Below are 24,880 nucleotides of genomic sequence, written 5' to 3' on the forward strand. Positions count from 1 at the left end.
GCTTCCAAGTTTTGAAATAGCTTCCAAGCTTCTCGGATGAAGCTTCCAAAGTTTCCTAACAGCTTCCAAAGATTCTCAAAGAGTCGCTTCCTCGAAGAACGATTCCAAGTTTTGAGGACGCTCCAGTTTCTCGGATGAAGCTTCCAGCTTCGGAAGAGCCTGCTCGAGAAGCTTCCAGCTCGAGAAGTTCTGTTTCGAAGCCTAAGCCTTTTAGAAGCCTGCTTCGAGAGGCTTCCGCTTCGAGAAGTCGCTTCGAAGGCACTAAGCTTCCTGAAAGAAGCTTCCAAGCTTCTGTGAATAGTTTAGCCTGTGAAGCAGTTTCGCCTTCTGAAGAAAATCGAGCCCAAACAAGCTTCCAAGCTTCTGCAGAAGCTTCCAAGCTTTCCTTGCAGAAGCTTCCAAGCTTCTTCAGAAGCTTCGCTTCTGAAGAAAACTCCATTCATTCAACAAGTTTCAAAGTTTCTGAAGAAGCATCCGCTACTTTGGAAAGCTTTCTCCTGCTTGAAAGTTTGTGTTGTTTGAAAGTCAAGTTTTCGAAAATAGCTTTTCTGAAAGATTTCAAGTTTGAAAAGCTGCTTTTCTTGAAAATCTTCAAACTTCTTCTTGAAAGATGTCGTTTTCTGAAAAGCCGTCAAGCATTTCTGACAGCTCTGCTTTCTGAAGAAGCTTTCAGTTTTTTTGAAGAAGCTCCTCAGCTTCTCTAAAGAAACTTCCTAGCTCCCTCAAACAAGTTCTCAAGCTTTTCTAAAGAAGCTTTCAGTTTCACTGCAGAAGCTTCCAAGCTCCGCCAAACAAGCTTCCAAGCTTCTCTGAAGAAGTCCGTTACTTGAAAGCTGCTATTTCCAAAAGCTGTTTGAAAAAGCTTTCTTGCTTTTCTGAAAGCATCCGTTTCCTTTGTAACAGCTTCCGCCTCGAAAGTCTAAGCTCCTAAATAGCTTCCAAGCTTCCTGAACAGCTTCCTGCTTCTGGAAGAAGCCCAGCTTCCCAGCCAGGCTTCCAGTTTCCTCGGAATAGCTTCCAAGCTTCCTCGAAATAGCTTCCATTGAAGAAGCCTGCTTTCCTAAGAGCTTCCAAGCTTCCTGAAGAAGCCTCCAAGCTTCCTCGAAATAGCTCGTTTCCTGAAAGAAGCCCCAGCTTCTCTCCCAAGCTTCCTGAAGAAGCCCATTTCGGAAGAAGCTTCCGCTTCGAAGATGCTTCCAGCTTCGAAGAGCTCTGCTTCCTTGGAAGAAGTTTCCAGCTCCCAAGAAGCTTCCATGGAAGAGCTCAGTTTTCGGAGAGTCAGCCTGAGAAGCCTGCTTCGGAGAAGCTTCCAAGCTCTAGAGAAGCTTCCAAGCTTCTCAGCAGTTTCCAGCTTCAGCAAGAGCTTCCAAGCTTCAGCAGCTCCGCTCACTGAAGAGTTCAGCTTCCCAGCATTCCAGTTACCGAAGAAGCCTAGCTTCGGAAGAAGCTTCCAAGCTCGAAGAAGCCTGCTTCCTCGGAAGAAGCTTCCGCTTCCCGAAGCTTCCAAGCCTCGTTGTGCTCCCTAGCTTCCTCGGCAGAAGCTTCCAAGCTTCTCGGGCAGATGCTGCTTCCCAGAAGCTTCCAAGCTTCTCTACAGAAGCTTCCAGTTTTCTCTTTGCAGAAGCCTGCCTTTGTTAGCTCAAGCCTCGGCAGAAAGTCGTTTCCTAAGGAAGCTACCGTTTTGAAGAAGTCGTTTTGAAGAAGCTCCATTTCTGGAAGAAGCTTCCAAGCTACCGAAGAAGCTTCCAAGCTTCGAAGAAGTCAAGCTTCTCGAAGAAGCCCAAGCTCGGAAGAAGCCAGTTTCGGAAGAAGTTAAGTTTTGAAGAAGCTTCCTGGGCTTCGGAAGAAGCTCTGCTTTCAGTAGTTTGCTTCGGAAGAAGCTTCAAGTTTTTGAAGAAGTCGCTTCTCGCAGAGCTCCATTCCCCAAGAGCTCCAAGCCTCCTACAGAGTCTGCTTCCCTGCTCCCCGCAGCTCCTGCTTCCCTGCAGCTCCAGCTCCTCACAGAGCTCCGCTTCCCAGCTCCAAGCTTCCTACAGAAGCTCCTGCTTCCTGGCAGAAGCCCTGCTTCCCTACAGAAGCTTCCCAAGCCTCACAGCTCCGCTCAAGCAGCTCCTAAGCTCCTATGTAGCTTCCACCAAGAAGCTTCCGTTTCCCTGAGAAGCTTCTGCTTCCCACATTTCGCTTTCCTTAAATAGCTGCTCTCGAAGAAGCTTCCAAGCTTCCGGAAGAAGCCCAGCTTCCTGAAGAAGCTCCTGCTTTCTCGAAGAAGCCTGCTTCCTAGTTAGCTTCCAAGCCTTTGGAAGAAGCCTGCTTCCTTTTATAGCTGCTTTTACAGAAGCCTCCATGTCTCGGCAGCTTCCAAGCCAAGAAGCCTGCTTCCTACAGAAGCCCAAGCTTCCTGAAGAAGCTTCCAAACTTCCAGAAGAAGCTTCCAGTTTCGGCAGAAGCTCCAAGCTTCCTGAAGGAGCCCAAGCTCTCGAGGATGCCCACATTCTTGGAGGAAGCTTCCACGCTTCTCGGAGGAAGCTCCAAGCTTCTGAGGAAGCCCAAGCCTCGGAGGAGTCATTTCGAGAAAGCTTCCTGCTTCTGAGGAAGCTCTGCTTCTCGAGGAAGCTTCCAAGCTTCCTCGGAGAAGCCTGCTTCCTTGAGGAGCTTCCGTTGCTCGAAGAAGCTTCCAGTTTCCTCGGAGGGAGCTTCCGTCCTGAGGAAGCTTCCAAGCTTCCGGAGGAAGCTTCCAAGCTCTCGGGGCTGAAGCTTACCAAGCTTCCTCGGAGGCTTCCAAGCTTTTCTGAAGAAGCTATGTTTATACAAGTTTCTGAAGAAGCTATGCTTTCTGAAGACAAGCTTCTGAAAGCTACAGTTTCTGAAGAATCTACAAGTTTCCTGAAGAAGTTGCTTCTCTGAAAGCTTCCAAGCTTGAAGAAGCTTCCAGTCAGAAGCTTCCAAATCTTCGAAGAAGTTTCCAAGCTTCTCTGAAGAAATTTTCGAGCTTCTCTGTAGAAGCTTCTAAACTTGTCTGAAGAAGCTTCTTGTCCGAGAAGCTTCAAGCCTTCTCTATAAAGAAGCTTCGAAGCTTCTCTGAAGAATATTTCGCTGAGGAAGCGTTGAGGCCCTTCGAAAAAAAAAAGTTGTTCTGTAGTAGCTTTCATACTTCTCTGATGCAGCATTCAAGCCCTCCAGCTTATCCTAAGAACCTTTCCTAGATCAACTGCAGAACATTATCATGCTTCTCTGAAACAGAGGTCAAAACTACTCTCAAGAATCTTTTTAATCTATCTTAGATTAGCTTTTTTAACTTGGCTTTCCATGTTTTCCCAAAAAAAGCCAAGATGCTTAGAAGTGCATTCTCAAACAGCATTTCAACATTGTTTAACATAGAAAAATTCAATTTTGAATTAACTTCAAAATTGATTTTTTTAAGCAAATTAGAGACAAGCTCAGCAATGTTCTCATTCTATATGAAAGTTTTGAAATGCCAAAATCTGATGACATTTTACTGTTAGACAAAAAACTACTGATTCCACATTTTCGGTACCATAAATGCAATGTTTCAAAAGAAAACATAAAACCTTGCATTCAGGTGCTTCAAATTCTGGGAACGATATCACTAAAATATAGCGAAACATCTTCTGCAAGATCGATCCAAGTTTTATCACCCGAGCACGAGCAATTTTTATTACTTAAACGTCAATGATTAACGTTTTTTACTGGATTAGGATCGGTTTTTGTGGAAGTATTGAGAACACTTCATTAACTTTTACATTTAGGAAAGATACAGCTTCATTGATCGCTTTTTAAGTAACTTGATTGTTATTACTAATTTTGAGTGATGTTCGTTTTATACATGGAAATCGATATTAGTGGATACAATGATAAACATTCTGCAAAAACACTTAAGAGAGTGTTCAATCCTCTTAAGCATTTCCTAATTGAATTAAAACGATTATTATGATAAGGAAATTGATATTCCAACAGTTCCAAACCGCTGCTCATTCATCAATCTCTTCATTATGCTCCTCAACGCCATCTGAATAAATCGAGCCGTAAAATGAAAGCTTCATCGTGAAATCTAATTTACTTGAACAATAAAATTAATAGCAACAAATAACCAGAAAGCTCCTTAAAGTTCGATGAAGACGTAAGTTAAATAATTGCACGTGGGGTCAGTAGCAGAATATCATCACAATATACCAACCTAAACGGTTGTTGTTGGTGCGTTTCGTTGGTCGATCGAAGTTCCTCTCGTTCCGCAAAGCTTATGGCAAGGAAAGGAGACCAGCGAACACTAGAATCAACTTGCAAATGAGTCTGGGGTAGCTGACGAACACACTGGGCTGCATTTCCGCTAGAAGAGATAAGCACCTTTATATCCAAGGTAGATTCTGAATTGATGGCGATATGAAATAATACCTAAAAATACAATCATAAATGAGCATCACTTCAAGATCACAATACCAAATAATGCCAACGGAACCAGTGCCTGTCCTGCATGTGGGCCCTGGCAGCACGGGGCAAGAAAGCGAGGGGAGTCTCGAAAGTGAAACCGATTCACTGACCGATCAACATAATTTTACAAACACGACTAAAACCAGGCAGTGCGCTGTTGCTGAAATCGGTCGTTTATTAATAAGTGATGAGATGCGCGATGCAAAGCAGGTTGTTGCTGTCGAGGCTTATGGGTTTTACGGCTCAAAAATTGATCTTTATAGGGAAACAAAATGTTCAGTCAATGAAGTTGTGAAAGGGAATCTAACTGTTGTATAAAAGGAATGATACTGAGATGCTACCTGTAAGAAAAACAGAAAGAAAATTAAAATTACTATCGTTTGCATTTTGTAAGTAAAACATAATTATACAATTCAGTTGACCCCAATGTGCTATAATTCATCAAAGTTACAATAAAACCATATAAATCACGCAACAACCTATATAAATGGGCCCTAATGGCTGTCAAAGCGAAATTAAAGTTCATTATGACACATCCGTCATTGGGTGGCTAAGCACAAATCAAGTAAATCACGAAAACACAGCAAAGCTGCAATTGTATATCATTCTCCGCTTCAGAGGCTAGAAAACAATGCTATCACAAAACGACCCAATTTTCAACGAATTAAACAATGGACCGAAAAGTATGGGGTTTCATGCCGAAACGGCGCGTCACGCGGAAGCGCAAACCATCATGCCAGTAATATTGAATGGAGATCAAGCAGAGTCAGCAACTGGAAAAATGAACATGGATCTGTTGACATAGATCACCTATCGTTATCGGAGATACAAAGTTTTCCGACGGAAACGTCTTAGCCCAGGGAAATATCTATCATTCCAACATCGTCGATACCTAAATTTTGCAGTAGTCCCATGTTAAATACAGGCGAAAAATGCAATTATGTTCTTCTTGTGCTTCCTTGTTTGCTGTCAGCGTCAGCGTCGTCTCGATCAAGTACGACGACGGCGAGAAGAACGAAACCAATAACTATAGAATTGGTGACGATAATCACGATGACGGCGACAACCAGCACACCATGAATAGTTGCTGAAACTAAGTATAAATAATCTTGGCCTCCAGAGACGCACTCCGCCGAATGAAAGCGGTATAATTAATTAACTACATTGTTGATTTTTTTCTTACAAAGTGATCGTGCACAATGCGTTTTGCATTGTAAATTCCATTCGGAGCTCGATTCACGTCATCAGCAAATGCCAAACCGGGCACTGCTATTTAAACGATTTGCAACTCGGAAACGCCAGAGCCCTTCACGGGCTGACCCGCTCATACCATTTGTCTCTACATTTTCATCCAATATCGTGCTCTTGGATCAAGCTGGCCCATAGGTCAATCTCGGGATCGATGCCAGGCGAGGTGTGTTGCGGGCCTACGCGCCACCGAAGCGTTGTATTGCTTTGACTTTCGAAAAAGTGGAAGTGAACGCCAAGGAACCACAACAACAGCCACCCTGTCCGGGCGCAGAACGAACGGGGAGTTGAACTACCAAACGCAAAATCGAGTCAACAACACAACAATTATGAATTATGAGGCATGTCTGGCGACCTTGCAGGTTTGTTATTTGGAAGCATGCATGGATTTAAAGAAGGAAGTTGAATACGATATGCGGCAGGTTCCTAAAAAGATCAGAAGTGAATTTTTCACAGAAACGCTCTCAAAGAGATCGACCAGCATTTGGATTTGCTTGATTTAATTAGAGACTGGATTGGACTGGATTTCGATTCGACCGGAAATTGAACGATTTGGAATGAATTTATGTTTGATTTGGATAAAATTTGAAATGCATTTGGATTGGATTCAGATAAGATTTGAGTAAGATTTTGATTGGACTAAAATTCAATTTTACTGAACGGACAGATTTGGACGGAATTGGACTGAACCCTGAAACGACTTGAATGGACGTATCGATCTTGGACCGACTCTAAGAAGGAGACCTGACCGAACTGCTGACTTGACCTGACTGGACTAGAATTTGACTGGGACTCTGGACTGGACCTGGACCTGACCTGACCGAATTTTGGACTTGTACCTGAACTGACTCCATTTGGACTGACCTGGACTGACCGACTTGACTGGATCTGGACTGATCTGGACTGGACTTGGACTGGATCTGGAAAACCGAATCCTGAACTGGGACGCGGGATTGAACCTAATTGACCTGGACCGAATTGCTTCGACTGGGACTGACCTGGACTGACTGGATCACCGACTTGCACTGACTTCGACTGGTACTTGACTGGATCTAAAACTAGCCTGGGATTGACTTGACCAATTGGACCTGGATCCGACTAGATCCTGACTGACTCTGGATCGGACTCAGATTAGACTGAAACAGGAAACCGACCTGGACTGACCTGGACCTTGAAACTGACTTGGACCGGACTTGACTGACCTTAAACTGACCTGATCGTGGACTTGAACTGACTTGGATCGATCAAACCGACTCCAGAGCGGACCCTTTGACTGACCTGGAGCAACCCTTGACTGGATCTGACCTAGACCGACTCCAATTGACTGGACTGGATCCTGGACTGACCTGACTGACCTGGACTGGATCTTGACTGACCTGAACTGGACTCCACCTGGACTGGATCTGACTTGACTGACCTGGACTGGATCTGGACTGGACCTGAACTCGCACTCTGACTGGACTTGGAAACCTGAATCATACTGGACTTGACTGGGATCCTGACTGAACCTGACTGAACCTGGACCCCAACTGCTTTGATCGACTGACTTGGACTGACTGACCTGGATCTGACTGACCTTGGGACTGGATCTGGAACTGACCTTGGACCGTATCTTGGACCGGATCTGGAACTGACCTGATCAACTGAATTGATCTGACTTGGACCTTGACTAGATCTCGGACTGGACTTTGACCAGATCTAGACCGGGAATAGAACTTGGGACTCTTAGATCGATTCTGACTCCAGATTCTGGATCTGGACTGACCTGGACTTAAACTGACTTGGACTGGATTGGACTGGATCTGGATTGACTTGAACTGACTTGACTCAGATTGACCTTTGGACTTGGACTCAGACCTGAATTTTGACTGGACCTGATTGGACTGAACCTGACTGGATCTGAACTGATCTTGGACTGGATCTTGACTGGATTTGGATTCCTGACTTGAACTGGACTTCGGATCTGACCGATCTTGACTGACCTGGACTGATTTGGACTGGGATTTGAACTGGATCTGACTGGATCTGGACTGGGATCTGACTGACCTGAATTGATCCTGATTGATTCTGATCAACTTGGAACTGACTTGATCGATTCGACTGTGGATCTGGGATCTGACCTGATCGACTGACCTGGATTCCGAAACTGGATTCCGGACCTGACTGGATCGGAACCGGACTGAACTGGATCTGACCTTGAATCTGGACTGGATCTGGACTAGACCTGACTGATCTCGGAAACTGTACTTGGACTTGATCTTGGACTGCACCTTTGGGACTGGACTTGGAAACGACCCAGGTACTGGATCTGGACTGGTAATCCTGACTGAACTGGACTGATCCTGAAATGGATCATTGACTGGACTTTGGATCTGGACTTTGAACCTGACTTGGACTGGATCTGGAATTTGATCTGGACTCGATCTGACTTGGATCTGGACTGGATTGGGACGAACCTGGACTGACCTGACCTGACTTGGACTTGATCTACCGATCTGGATCTAATTGACTGACTGACCGGCTGGACCGGTTCTGAAATTTGGACTGGACTTGGACGACTCTGGACTTGGACTGACTCCAGCTGATCGACTGGACCTGACTTGGACTGGGATTTGATCTGGATCTGACCTGACTGGATCTGGGACTTTGACCTGGACTTGGGATTTGACTGGATCTGACTAGACTCTGACTGGATCTTGGATTGACTCCTGGACTGGATCTGGACCGATCTGGACTGAATCTAGATACGGACTGGACCTGGACTGGATCTCGACTGGACCTGACCGACCTTGGACCGACTTGACTGGATCTCCACTCAATCTTGACCAGATCTTGGACCAGAATTTTGAAACTGATCTAAACCCGATCGGACTTGACTTCCGACTGGACCTAGAATGACTGGATCTGACCTGAACTGACTCGTTTTGACTTTGGACCTGACCGATCTGACCGGATCTTAACTCGACTGGACTGATCTTGGATCTAATGGATCTGCACTAGACCTGGACTGACTCCAAACTGGACCTGGGATCTGACCTGGACTGACTACAATCTGGATCCACTGAACTGACCTGGACTGACCTGACCGGGATCTGGACTGACCTTGACCGGATTGGATTCACCTGGACTGATCTGGATTGAATCGCACTGATTTGACCCGGATCTAATCGCCTGGAATTGACCGCACCTTGGACTGGACCTGGACTGACTGGACTGATCTGGACTGATCTGGAATCTGGATCTGGACTCGGACCTGGACTAAATCTAACGACCTGATCTGACTTTGGACTGGATCTTGGACTGATCGGACTGGATCTGGATCTGACCTGGATTGACCTGGACTGACCTCTGACTAGATCTGGACTGACCTGGACTGGATCCACCTGATCCTTGGACTGGACCTGGACTCGACTTGATACTGACTTAATCGGACCTGGGGGTCAGAATTGACTGATCTTGAACTGGATCAGCTGGACTGGACTATAACCGGACTCTGGGGCCAGACTGGATCCAAACCGATCTGGGGCCGACTGATTCTAAACTGCATCTGGTACCGAATCGACTGATTGGATCTGGAACGGATCTGGATCTGATCTTGGAACGGATCTGGACTGACTCCAATCGGATCCAAACTGGATCTTGATTTGACTCGACTCCTGCACCGGATCCAAACCGATCTGGACCTGGATTGACTAGACTCACTCCGACTGATCTGGACTGCACTGGACTGGATTCTGACTGGATCTTATTTGGACTAATTGATTGCATTTGACTGATTCTGGACTGGATTGTCAATTGAACTTGGACTTGACTTTGACTGAACTGGATTTGGATTGGATCTTGACTGGACATCTGGATTGGATTTGGAATGGGATCTTGATTGACTCGACTGGACCTTGACTGGATCTGGAATGGATCCGGACTGGATCTGGACTAAATTAATTTTGCCTGATTGATTTGGACTTGGATTTGAATCTGGACCTGAATTCGATCTTTGACTCACCTGACCAGACTCTGGGTTGATCCAACCTGACTTGGTTTAGAAACTGGATTTGGTATTGGGATCTGGTTCCTACTATATTGATCTTGACTGGACCTGGAACTTGATCCGGATTAGATTCGAACGACTGAGATTCTGATCTGGATTTGAACCTGACTTTAATCTGACTCCAATTTAGCCTGACTTGGGATTTCAGAACTGATCTGAACTGGACTCTGGACTGATCTAACTGAATCTGGACCGGGATCAGACTAATCTGAACTAATTTGACTTCGACAAGGACCTGAATTTGGGCTGGACTGCGATCTGGATTGGTTTAGAAATTGACTTGGATCTGGACTTTGACTCGGACCTGGAACTGGATCTAGACCTGACTGGACTGGATCTGACCTGACTTCCGAATTTAGATCGACTTGAAACTGGATCGGAAATGAGCCTGACTGGACCTGGAATCGAACTGACTGATCTGAACTGGATTCGACTAGACCTGACTTAAGACTGGATCAAACGAGCTCACTGACTTGGATCGACATTAAATCTGGATCTTGACTGATCTGGACCTGATCTGCACCGAACTGAAACTGGATCTAAACCTGACCTGGACTGACTGGATTGGACTTGGACCTTGATCTGGACTGGACCTGACCTGACTTCCGACTGGATCTACCTGGATCGACTGACCTGGAACCGACTGAGACTGACCTGGTTTGAACCTGATCTGGACTTCGAACTGACCTGGATCTGGACTTGGAAACGGTCTGGACTGGACTTGACTGGACTGACCTGGACTGGATCTGATCTGATTCAATCTTGACCGATCTGATCTGGATCTGGATCAGACTGACTGATCTGGGACCTGACCTGGATTGACTTGACTGGACCTGGGATGACTCTAGACTGGATCTTGGGATCAATTCCAATCATCTAAGACTGGACTTGAATGACTGGATCTGATTCGATCTAAGAACCTGACTCACTGGATTTGGACCGACTGGATCTGGACTCGATCCAACCTGACCTGGACTGGATCTTGGACTGGACTGAGAACTTGGATCTGGACTCAACAGACTAGGACTGGATCTGACTGGAACTGGACAGATCTGAACTGATCTTGATCTGGATCAAGACTGGATCGATCGACTGACCGGATCTGGACTGAACTGATCTTTGATTGAGCGATGAAGGACCGGATCTAAAGGCTTTGATCCGATCTCGATCTGGCTCTAGAACTGTATCAATGTTAACTGGATCTGGACTCAGGCCAGATCTGGACTGGATCTGGAAAACGGATCTGACCCTAGATCTGATCTGGACCTGGACTGGAACCCACTTTGATCTGGATCTGGACCGTTTTAGAACCGATCTGGATCTTGTGTCAGTTTTAACTGACTGGACTCAGACTGGATCTTGTACTGGATCTGACCTGGATCATTTTGGATCTAAAGAATTGAACCTGATCTGGAAACTGGAGCCCTGAACTGGATCTTGGGACTGGACAAGAAGGACCGGATCTGGGCCGACTTGATCCAACTCTGATCTGATTTGACTTAGAAACCGACCTGAACTCCGTAACAGTTCTGACCTGGACTCCGGAACGGACTCTGGACTGGATCTGAACTGGATCTTGACTTAGATCTGGACCTGACTCTGGACTGACTGAGCTCTGACGGGACCTGGACTGAAACTGGCGAACTGACTCTTGGACTGGATCTGACTGGATTCTGGCACCGGACTCTGAACTGAACCTGGAAACTGGACTTGGACCGAATCTGGACCTTGATTCCACTGATCTTGGACTCTGATCCTGGACTGACCTGGATCGATCTGACCGACTCTGAACTGGGACTCCAGACTCGACTCTACCAAAACCGACTCCTGACTGGACTTGGCCCGAATCCTGACTGGACCTGGATCAATTGTTCTGACTGACTGGATCTGATCGATTGACTTGGACTGAATTTGACTCTGGACGACTGAACCTGGACTCAGACTGGATCTGGATCTGAATCTGACTGGATCTTGACTGGATCTTGACTGGATCTTAGACTGACTCTGGACTGGCTCGCTGGATCATTCTGGGACTGGATCTTGATCGGATCGATTCTGACCTGACTTGACCTGGATCTGGACTGGATCTGACTTGAACTGACTGGATCTGACCGATCTGATCACCTGGGACTGATCTGATCGACCTTGACGAATTGACCTTGGACTGGACTGTATCTTTTGACTGGATCTGACCTGGACCTGGACTGGACTGGGACCTGACTGGATCTGGACTTAGATCTGAACCGGATTTTAGACTGGATCTGGCTGGACTTGACCTGGGAATTTGACTTAACTGGACCGACATGACTGAACTCTAGACTGGATCTTGACCGATCTTGGAACTGGGACCTGGATCTTCGAACTGACCTGACCTGATCTGGAAACGGATCTGGACTGACTGGACTGGACTCTGGACTGGATCGGACCGACTTGAACCTCCGGGACCTGGACTGGACCTGGACTCTGAACCTGACCTGGACTGGTACTTGGACTGGATCTGACCTGACTTGACCTGACCTGGATCTGGACTGGACTTGACTGGACTGACCTTGACTGGACTGACTGGACCGATTGACCTGACTCTGACTGGACTTGACCGACCTGGACTGACCTTGACTGGACCTGGACTTGGATCTGGACTGACTTGGACTGGATCGGGATCATTCTTTGACTGATCTGACTGGATCTGACCTGATCGACTCTGGACTGGATCTGGACCGGATCTGACCCGTCTTGACTGACTTACCCAATTCGGATCTGACCGACTCGGACCTTGGACTTGACTGATCGCACTGGATCTTGGACTGGATCTGACTGACTGGATCTGGACCTGACTGACCTGACTGACCTGGACTTGACCTCGGACTGGATCTTGACTGACCTGGACTGACCTGGACTGGATCTGGGACTGGACCTGGACTGACTGGGATCGGACCTGGGATCTGACCTGGATCTGACTGGACCTTGGGATCGACTGGGATCTGGGACGGATCTCTGGACCTGACCTGGACCGACCTGGATCTGGACCGGACCTGACTTGGACTCGATCGATCTGGACTGGATCTGGATCTGACCTTGACTGGACTGGACCGAATTGACTGGATCTGGGTACTGACCGATCTGGACTGGATCTGGACTGGATCTAGAGACTGGATCTAAAATCGGGATTCTGACCTGGATCTGGATCAGATCGGTAACCTGGACTGACTGACTTGGACTGATCTGACTGAATCTTATTCTGACCTGACCGGATCTAGCTCAGACTGATCTGGACTTCAATCTGGACTTGGACCTTGACCAGATCGACTGGATCTGGATCTGGATACGGACTGACTCACTCTGACTGGACCTGGATCGATGATCTGGACTGGATCTGACCGACCTGGACCGAACTGGACTGACTTGGACTCTGGTATCTGCACTCCGGATCGACTTGGACTGACCTGGATCGAATTGCACCCAGACTGACTCTGGACTGAACCTGAACTGATCGACCTGACCGGATCTAATTGGACTGAATCTGGACTTGACCGATCTGGACTTAGACCTGACTTCCACCGACTGGGATCTGACTTGATCTGGACTGACCTGGACGTGGACTTCACACCTGACCTGACTTGACCTGACTCTGGACTGACCTGGACTGAACTCAAGCGGACTGATCTGACTGGATCTGGACTGAATTTTGAATTTGGATTCCTGAACTGACCTGGATCTGGACCTGGACTGACCTGGACTGGATCTGGACCGATCTGATCGAACTCTGGATTCCTGGATCGAACCGTTGATTCTGACTGACTCTGACCAGAACCTGGACTGGACCTGACTTGTACCTTTGATTGACTCGATCTTGGATCAGTACTCAACTGGACTGGATCGGACTGACCTGGAATTCGGACCTGGACTGGAACTCGATCTTGATCTGGGACTGACTTGACTGATCTGACTGACCTGGACTGGATCTGGACTGACCTTGACTGGACTCTGGAGAGACCTTGAATTTGACCTGACTGACCTGAACTGGATCCTGACCGATCTGGACTGACCTGGGACTGATCTGGACTGGATCGACCTGACCTGGATCTGATCTGGATCTGATCTAGACATGGATCTGAACTTGGACTAGAATCTGGACTGACCTGACTGATCTAATGGATCTGACTGACTTGAACTTGGACTGACTGAACCTAAACCGGACCTGACCGACTTGGGATCTTGGACTGACCTGGGACTGGACTCCTGGATCTGGACTGGATCTGACTTGACCTGGGACTGGACTTGACCGACTGGACTGGACTGACCTGGAATCGATCTGGACTGACTCGACCGGACCAGACCTGGATCTGGATCGAACCTGACTGACTTGGACTGGATCTGGACTGATCGACTGACTTGGATCTGGACTGACCTAACAATGACTGGACTCGATCTGGATCTTGGACCTGGACTTGGATCTGGACCTGGAACTTGACTGACTGGATCTGACTCATCTGACCTGGAACAATTCGACTGACCTGGACTGATCTGGACTGACCTTGACTGGATCTGGACCGGACTGACTGGACTGACCTGGATCGATCTTGGACTGACCTGACTGACCGGATCTGGAACCTGGACCTAGACTGGACCTGGACTGTACCTGGACTGAATCTTGGACTGGATCGTGGGACTGGATCTGACCTGAACCTGACCGACCTGGACTGGACTGGACTGGATCTGGAATTGGGACTTGGACTGACTGGATTGGCTCCTGAATCGACTGGACTGACCTGTACCGATCGACTTGGACTGACCTGACTGGATTCTGCCTGACCTGGACCTGACCTGGACTGACCTGGACCGACTTGGACTGACCGGATGGATTCTGGACTGACTGGACTGACCGACCTGGACTGGACTGACTGGACTGATCTGGACTGACCTGACTGGACTTGGACTGATTGACTGGATCTGGACTGGATCTGACTGATCAATCTGGACTGGATCTGACTGACTGGATCTGGACTGACCTGGACTGACTGACCTGACTGATCTGGACTGATCAATCTGGACTGGATCTGGACTGGATCTTGGACTGACCTGGACTGGATCTGGACTTGACCTGGACTGGATCGGATTGACTGACTGGATCTGGACTGGACTGACCTGGATCTGATCTGACTTGGACTGATCGATCTGGATCTGATCCGACTGACTTGGATCTGGACTAACGACCGCCTGGACTGGACTGACCGACTTGGAATTTGGATCTAGACCTGGACTTGATCTGACCGATCTGATCTTGGATCTGGATGGACCTGGACTGGATCTGGATCTGATATGGATCTGAAACAATGGACTGAACCTGATCTGGACTGGCTCTTGGACTTGGATCTGGGACTGACCTGGATCCGAACTGACTGGACCTGGACTGTATCTTGACTGGATCTGACTGATCTGAACTGAATTTGGCCGATCTTGGACTGATCGACCTGGACTGACCTGGACTGAACCTGACCGATCTTGGACCAGTATTTCCTGACTGACCTGACTGACCTGGACTGAACCTGATCTGATCTGGACTGGACTGACCTGATCTGGAACTCGACTTGGACTGACCTGGATCTGACTGACCTGGATCTGATCTGGACTGGATCTGGACGATCTGGATCGGATCTGACTGACTCTGACTAGACATGGACCGATCGATCAGATCTGGACTGACCTGACCGACTTTTGACTGGGATCAATCTTGATTCTGGATCTGACTGATCTTAAATTGATCTGGGCTGACTGGATCTAAATGATCGACCTGGGGTCGACTCGACTGGACTGACTGGATTTGGAACGATGACCTGGACTGATCTGAAACGATCTGACTGATTTGCACGGATCCAAACTGGATCTTGATCTGACTGATCTGCATCGATCCCAAACTGATCTGATTTGACAGACTGGATCTTGACTTCACGACTCGAATTGACTTGATCAGTACCTGGATTGGATCTGGACTGTTCATTGACTGGACCGACTGGATCGCATCTGGATCGATTTGACCTTGATCTGGACTGACTTCGACTCAAACATGGATTGATCTGGACTGGATATTTGATGGACCTGGAATGGATTTGACGATTGGATCTGGATTGACCTGGACTGGATCTTGGAATGGATCTCGACTGACCTGACTGACTAAGACTGATTTGATCTGGATCGACTGGACCTGGACTGACTGATTTGATTTAGATTGGATTTTGATCGATAAGGACCTGGATTTGGACTGACCGGTTGGATCCAAATTTGATCTGGCTTAGAATTGATTTGTATGGATCGGATTTGGTAGATCTGATTGGATTTGGAATGGATTTGGATTGGATTTGGATTTGGATCGGATTTGAATTAGATTTGAATTGGATTTGGATTGGATTTGGAATGAGTTTGGATGGGATTTGGATTGGATATGATTTGGATTTGGATTGGATTTGGCTTGGATTTTAATTGAGTTTGGATTGGATTTGAATTGGATTTTGATTGGATAAGGACTGGATTTGGGTTGGATTCAAATTTGATTTGGTTTAGAATTGTATTTGTATTGGATTTGGATTTGTAATAGATTTGGATTGGATTTGGAATGGATTTGGATTAGATTTGAATTGGATTTGGATTTGGATCAGATTTGAATTGGATTTGGATTGGATTTGGAATGAGTTTGGATGGGATTAGAATTGGATTTGTATTGGATTGGGATTGGATTTGGCTTGGATGTTAATTGGATTTGGATTGGATTTGAATTGGATTTTGATTGGATAAGGACTGGATTTGGGTTGGATTCAAATTTGATTTGGTTTAGAATTGGATTTGGATTTGTAATAGTTTTGGATTGGATTTGGAATGGACTTGACTGGACTTTGAAACTGGATCTTGACTCATTAGATCGGATCTGAAACTGACCTGGAAATGCGCCTGGATCGGACCTGGACCGACTGGATCGAACTGACCTGACTGACCGATTTGACCCGACTGGATCTGCAATCGGACTTAAACTGGATTTGACTGATCTGACTGGATCTGGACTGCATTTGACTGGACTCTGGACCTGAACTGGATTTGACTGACCTGACTGAACCTGACTCTGATTCGACTCTGGATTTGACCTGACTTGACTGACCTGACTGGAATTTGAACTGACTTAGACTGGATCTGGCCTGAACTCTGACTGGACCTGAACTGACCTGGACTGGACCTGAAATGACCTGGACTGGATCTGGACTGACTGGACCTGGACTGGACCTGGACCGACCTGGACTGGATCTGGACTGGATCTGAACTGGACTTCTAGACTGATCTGGCTCTGAACCTGGACTGGACCTGGACTGACCTGGACGGACTTCAGACTGGACCTGACTGGTCTTTGGACTGGCTCTGACTGGTCTTGGACCGACCTGGATCTGGACCGACCTGAATTGGACTCTGAAACTGACTGATCTGGACTGACTGGACTTGGACTGACTGACTCTGGACTGACCTGGACTCGACCTGGACTGGACCTGGACCTGGATCGACCTGGACTGACTGATCTGGACTGGATCAGACTGGTATCTGGACTCCATTTGAACCTGACTGACCTGGACTGGATCTCGACTCTAACATACGGACTGAACCTGGACTGGCTCTTGGACTGATCTGGACCGATCTGGACTGACTTGGATCCGAACTGGACTGGATCTTGGAAACGGACTTGGACTGTATCTGGACTGACCTGGACTGATCTTGGACCGACCTGAACTGGATCTGGACTGATCTGACTGAACCTTGACCTGACTGATCTGGACTGGATCTTTGACTGGACTGGACTGACCTGGACTGGATTGACTGGACTGACTTGACTGGACTGACTGACCTGGACCGATCTGGACCTGACTGGACCGGCCCTTTGGACTGGCCCTACCGACCTGATCTTGGACTGACCTGGATCTGGACTCGGATTACCTGACCTGACCGGATCTCATTTGACCTGACTGACTGGACTGACCTGGATCTGGACTGACTGGACTGGATCTGATCTGACTGGACCTGACTGGGATTGGACTGATCTGACCGACTGGATCTGGGACTGACTGACCTGACTGGATGGACTGGACTGACCTTGACTGATCTGACCGATCTGACTGACCTGGACTGATCTGGACTGAACCTTGGACTGGATCTGGACTGATCTGGATCTGACCGATCTGACTGATCTGACTGGATCTGGACTGACCAATTGGACTGACCTGACTGGACTTGACTGGATCTGGACTGGATCTTGGACTGGACTTGACCGATCTGGACTGGATCTGGTACCTGATCTGGACTGACTGGACTGACTGACTTAGACTTGACTGGATCTGGACTGATCTGGACTGGATCTGGATTGGATCTGGACTGATCTGGACTGGATTTAGATCTGGATTGGATTTGGGTTTGGGATTGATTTGACTGATTTGACTGACCTGGATGGACCGATTGATTTGGATTGGATATGGATTGAGAACATGGATTGAATTTGGATTTGACTGGATTTGGATTGATTGACTGGATTTGGATTGGATTTGGATTGGATTTGGATTGGATTTGGATTGTATTTGGATTGGATTTGGATTAGATTTGGATTGGATTTGGATTGGATTTGGATTGGATTTCGATTGGATTTCGATTGGATTTGGATTGGTTTTGGATTGGATTTGGACTGGATTTGGATTGGATTTGGATTGGATTTGGATTGGATTTGGATTGTATTTGGATTGGATAGGATTAGTTTGTGATTAAACTTGGATTGGATTTGGATTAAACTTGGATTGAATGTGGATTTGGATTGAATTTGGATAACTAGATCCTTGATGAAACGTAAACAAATGTTTGAAAGTCCCTGATGGTTCATAAATATACTGAGAAGCACGTCCATACACGGGTCACCGTATGTGTCTGAATGTCATTTTTACGCCGAAGCTTTGTAAAAGTCAGCTCAGAACTATTTGCTCTTTGTTTGGATGGCGAACAGTCATGTTTCTACTTCTTCAGCGGAGAATTCAAAGGTCAGCAAATAAATTACTTTGACGGTGAGCAACCGGGGATTGTTTGTCGAGGTTTGCATGAGGGATTGCGTTAGACTGGAGGTCAAAACATGCGCGGTGAAAAAAAACAAGGATAATTCTAATTTTTGTGGTGAAATGCTGGAACATATTACTTAACATCCAATGAAACACTAAACACCGACGGTTTCGATTCACTAACTCTAGTCCAGTGCCGATCTCTGTCAGAAGAAAGTGCCCCACAACAACGGTGCCCCCACCATTAAGTTCTGGGAATCCCACGCCAGCTATCATCCAATAGAGCACAATGTTTTTTTTTTATTCCGTTGCAAAAGCCAGAAGACCTCCAACGCTTGCCTTTGTGCACGTCACCACTACTGTGTGAGCCATACATGGGATAATTATACGCAGTGTGGCACTGCCCGGCCGTACCCGTTAATACTGTTTTGCGATGACCAACATCACTTGCTTATTAATAGTGCGTTGTACGTTTAATCATTTTCTATGATTGCCCTAGACGACGAAGATGGCAAACCAGGTTTGGAAGTTGCTCTTCCATGAACCGTACGGCACATCCCACGTGACCATCGTGTCGTGTTCGGAATCAAAAATCCGCCGGGAACTTCTTGCATGGGCTCGCACAAACCGTGGCGAGATGATGAGAAATAAGAGCAGGCTCTAGCGGCTTGCGGAGCTGCGCAAACAAATGAGGTTATGTTGGGAAAGAGAAATTTCCAAAGGTCTCGGTCTCGGCCCGGCTTAATTACTAGGTCAAGCGGGAATCGAGGCAGGGGTACTATTATCAAACGGAGAACGCACTGGGGACTGCTATACTGATCCACAGGGCACACGCATAATAATAGCAATCGGGTGGTGACAACCGTTGCCGTGCGACGAATATAGAAAGCTCAATTCCACACACACCGCCGTGACCATTGTTCACTGTTCAGGTGGCCGCACCAAATCGATAAATCGAAACCCCGATATTAGATTGACGTTGGCCAAGGTGACAACTAAACTGCGCTGCACAACGCAACCAACCAATCAGCTGATTTGCATTGAAGTTTTCCGAACAATAACGAGACAGCTTTCAATACTAGTGATCAACACCGGCGCACAGGTCGAGCCTCCTCTCCAATCGCGATTGTGGAAAAGTGTGTGCTACATCAGTCGTAAAGAAGAGATTACTACGGTCCGAAAGCGATGACAAATGCGATTCGTTTTGATTATGGTCATGGAGACTGTCCACGGCGGCGCAACTGATGGCCTTCAACTTGAGGGTGAACAAAAAATAAATCACTCTGTTGATTGGGCTGGAAGGACATCTATTTGTGGCACAAATAAGTAGACTTCAATGCGGAATGGAAATTCTCGTAGCGATTACACTGGACATCGGCATTAACGATAATATTCTGTAACAGTCAATCAGAAATTACTTGTTGGGTTTTGATGACTTGAAATTCTGCTATCTGAGCAACAAATTCGTCATAGACTAGTGCGTCTGTTAGACAGTCTGTGACTCATGTAGGATAAAATTAAATACCTGGTTCAGAGTCACCACAACACAACATGACTATTAGAGTGGGGCATCATGGTCTTTTTTCAAATCAATGGTTTTTCGAAACCATTCTGGGTCCTGAACAACTGTGCAAAATTTGGGAGCGATTGGTTGCTTCCTCGCTTTCCGCATCGCGTTTGAAGTTTGTATGGAAATTAGTATGGGAGAATGTACATTTTTGCATTTCTACTAATACCTAGAGGTTTCAGTTCATCGTAAACCAAGTGGCACATTGCGTTAAAGTACCTATAACCCAAAGGATGCCGAAAAACTTTGCTGAAGAAGGCACGTTGCTTGAACGTCCACGAAAAAAGTTATAACGCTTCGAAGATTGAGTGTTCAAACCATATGCAAAAAATCGTTTATTCTTCCAGCACTGCCGAACTACGTAGACCAATAATTTAACTGAGTGTTATTTTAAAATAATTAATCTTATAGGGCTTTAGAGCTAATGGGAGGTATGATTATTTCACAAAGAAAAAAAAATCCGACAAGAAGGAAGACGGGTTTTGCCCTTCAATAACCATAGGTCGTCCGGTAGTGCTGGCAGAAACATTGATTTCTTGCATATGGTTTGAACAATCAATTTTCGAAACGTAATAACATTTTTTATAGACCCTCCAGCTACGTACCTTCTTCGGCAAAGTCTTTCGGCATCCAGACTATATGCTAATGTATTGAGTCACGTGATTGATGATAAATTGAAGCCGCTAATAGAAAAAATGTAAAAAAAGTTCGTTTTCCCATACTAATCTCCATGTAAATTGGCGAGGTCGCAACCAATCGAGCCCATATTTTGCAGAGCTGATTAAGGTCCCAAAACGATTCAGAAAAACCTTGATCTCACTTGAGATGAGATGAGATGAGTCTATTACATCTGCGTGAAGTTAAACGCCATTTACAATGTTATGAAAATGCTAATCTTCCAAACTTAGAAATACATGTCCATGATAGAATTGGAGGCTAATGTACACATTTGATACATACATCAGACATGAATTTTTTTTCATGTGAATTTTAAAGCGAGCAGAGGGCAATTTTTGTGACGAATGTTTGACAGATAGGTTATTTATTGAGTGTTTTTTTTTTTCAATTTCGAAAGTAATTGAATATCAATTTAAACGCGAAGCAATTTAGTTACCATTTGCTAGCTTTGTCAAGAAAAGTGAAACGTAACCTAAGTCGCAAGTCAGCCTGGGGATGGCGTACTTATCGAAAAATGTCGTAGATTATTTGATCAAGAAATTCGTTACAGAATTTCATTGGAAATAAAAAAACTAATTGATGCACCTAGCGGTGTTTGTGCCTTTCTCGTATATTATATATATGTACTGTTTTTTTTTGTATATAAATCGTATTTTGGCCAAACTTTTGATCCCATAGTTCGATCTGGCCAACTTTCAATAGGAAACAATGGGACAAGATTCCTCGTCGAATGCAACTTATTGTAAACAAATCGGATCAAGATAAGCGCCTAAAAGATGAGTGAGTTTTATTTTGCGCACATACATACACACACGCACACACATACACACAGACAGACATCATCTCAATTCGACGAGCTGAGTCGATTGGTATATAACACTACGAGTCTCCGGACCTTCTATCACAAAATCGTCTTGGAAGTGAATATATAGCCTTTTCGTGTACGAGAAAGGCAAAACCAAAACATACAAACAATTTCTGGATGTTCGAAAATAAAATAGTAATATCATCGCAAATGTACAAAATAAATATGATTTTCCCGCACATTTATATTATTATACATTTACAGTATTTGAAATAAATCGCTGAAAACTTCAAAGTTTAATTGATCTTGTCGTTTTTTTTTTTCTAAATTTCCAAATATTTCTGGATAAAGTTAGGAGAATTCATCAAAACCATTGTAAAATATTTCAAAAATGACTTTTGAGTACGGATAACGTATCTATATAGTTAAAATCAAGTGGTTAAATTAAATTAGATAGGATCGTCGTATGATCAGTATGCAAAATCATTAAAAATTTCTAAAAATTCATGTAAAAAAAGTTGTTGGAAATTTATAAAAAATCGTGATGTGTCAAAACTGTATCGACCCGATTTTGTCTACCTCAGATTTTATCACGTTTTCGACCCGATTTTGTCTCTCCGAAAAAAGAAATTGAAAATTTAATTCGTTCTTTTTATTTTTGAAGATAATACCGCAAACAACAATGATTTTCGTGAAATAACTTTCACCGCCTGTGGTTTATTATGAATCAGCTCTGAGTACCAGTCAAAAAATTTTTTAGCCTTCTCGACAAGAAATTTGGGATTTAGTTTACGTATTTTGGCTTCCTAAGGCATTCATATTTGTAAAAACTGATTCATAATTGTAAAACAATTTAAAAAATTGAATATATGTTTTTTCCGGTTTTGTCACATTTCTTATTTTATCACCCCAAATTTCACCAGGGGAGAGACAAAATTGGTACATAGCGGTCATTTGAAAAAAATCTTATTTTTTTAGTTTTGATAAAAGTCCAAATACAATTTCCAATGAAACAACAAACCACGGATTTCTAAAAAAATCAGATGAATATTCAAATTTCTGGTATATTTTCAACATTTTTTTAAATTTTCGATGAAATGTTTTGTTTTTTTTTCTATTTTTTATATAAGAGTCTAAAAAATTAAGAAATTAAGATTTCTGTTTGATCCAGTGGTTTTTGAGCCTTTGAGCCACGAGCAAACGATGTACTAAAAACCCAGATTAATCCACCTAGCTTTGGTGGTGCCTTTCTCGCATTTAGTTAAGACACCAACCTTATATTGGGTTTATATGGTCCGATGTATCATTTTCTTCATAACTTTTAAATGCAATGACCGATCGTTATAAAATTCAATAGTGGTCAACAAGGCTTTGTCCCCTGTCGAATGGAACTTGTTGCGAGAAAATCGGTTAAGCATTACTTTACGAAAAGTTGTCTAATGTTTTTTATGGCTTTTGTGCACACACATACACACATACATTCACACGGACAGACAGACATGTGCTCAGCTCGTCGAGCTGAGTCAATTAGTATATAATACTATGGGTCTCAGAGGCTTCTATAAAAAGTTCGTTTTCGGAGTGAAATGATAGCCTTTCGGTACAACTTAGTTGTACGAGAAAGGCAAAAATTTGAATAAGATTTTCTTAGCATGTTTTTTTTGTATGAAAATCGTATTTTGGCCATAAATTCTAATCCCATAGTATCAGCTGGGTCAGTTTCAATAGGAAACAACGAGACAAGATTCCCCATCGAATACAACTTGGTTCAAGACAAGGCACTCGCGAGCAAATCGGTTCAAGATAAATACCCAAAAGTAGAACAGGGATTTATTTAGAGCACATACATACACAAACAGACATCGTCTCAATTCATCGAGCTAAGTCGATTGGTATATGACACTATAATTCTCCGAGCCTCCTTCCGTCTTTGACGGGCTTTGATATACAAAAAAGGCAAAAAATGAAAACCAATGGCATTTTTATTTTACATTCTTAAGTGCGGCTACGACTTCTTCAACGTATTTGCAAAGTTTCGTAAAAAAAACCTCATTCTTCTTCTTATTGGCATTACATCCCTACACTGGAACAGAGCCACCTCGCAGCTTATTGTTCATTAAGCAATTCCACAATTATTAACTGCGAGGTTTCTAAGCCAGGTTACCATTTTTGCATTCGTAAAGTCGGGAAGTCCAGACAATTTACAATCCGAAAATTGCTTAGACCGACACCGGGAGTCGAACCCAGCCACCCTCAGCATGGCCTTGCTTTGTAGCGGGGAATAAAGGAATAGATTACATTTTTTCGATCATTTTGCATGTTTTTGCATTGATCCATGCCAATCCACCATTTAAAAAAAATCGATTTTGAATTTGAAAATTATAACAATGCATTAAAAAAAATATGAAAATTATGAAAATGCAATTTTCGATGCAAACAATGGACCGCATTCCCCGTCGAATACAACTTGTTGCGAGAAAATAGGATAATGCTAAGATCCAATAGTGTGTCTACAAAATTTGTACACATACACACATACAGACATCACCTAAGTTCGTCGATCTGAGTCGATCGGTATATAACACCGTGGGTCTCCGGGCCTTCTATCAAAAGTTCTTTTTTGGAGCAATCATATAGCCTTTGTTGTTCGAGAAAGGCAAAAATAACATAAGAAAGGTTCAAAAAGCACTTTGGCGCATTTTTTCCATCATTTTGCATATTCTGATCCCATAGTCCAATCTGAGCATGAGCATGAGCATGATTGACCGCCCACGGTTGCTACTCCGTTATTGCCAGATCAGCTGTAATTACACAGAGAACCAACAGATGATGTTTGGGACTAACATCATCCTCAATGTGTAAAAACTGGTGATCCAATATAAAGCAATACCAGCGCCGGTCGTGTCCGAATGCAGGTCAATTAAGGAATGGGTAGGAAAATGTTGACGTGATACTAGCTTTGATGGAAACCGACGAGTCATCTGCACTTCCACGAGAAATCACTGGGCTGTTGGAAAATA

Source organism: Armigeres subalbatus, chromosome 1 (genome assembly GCF_024139115.2).
Source record: "Armigeres subalbatus isolate Guangzhou_Male chromosome 1, GZ_Asu_2, whole genome shotgun sequence".
NCBI lineage: Eukaryota > Metazoa > Arthropoda > Insecta > Diptera > Culicidae > Armigeres > Armigeres subalbatus.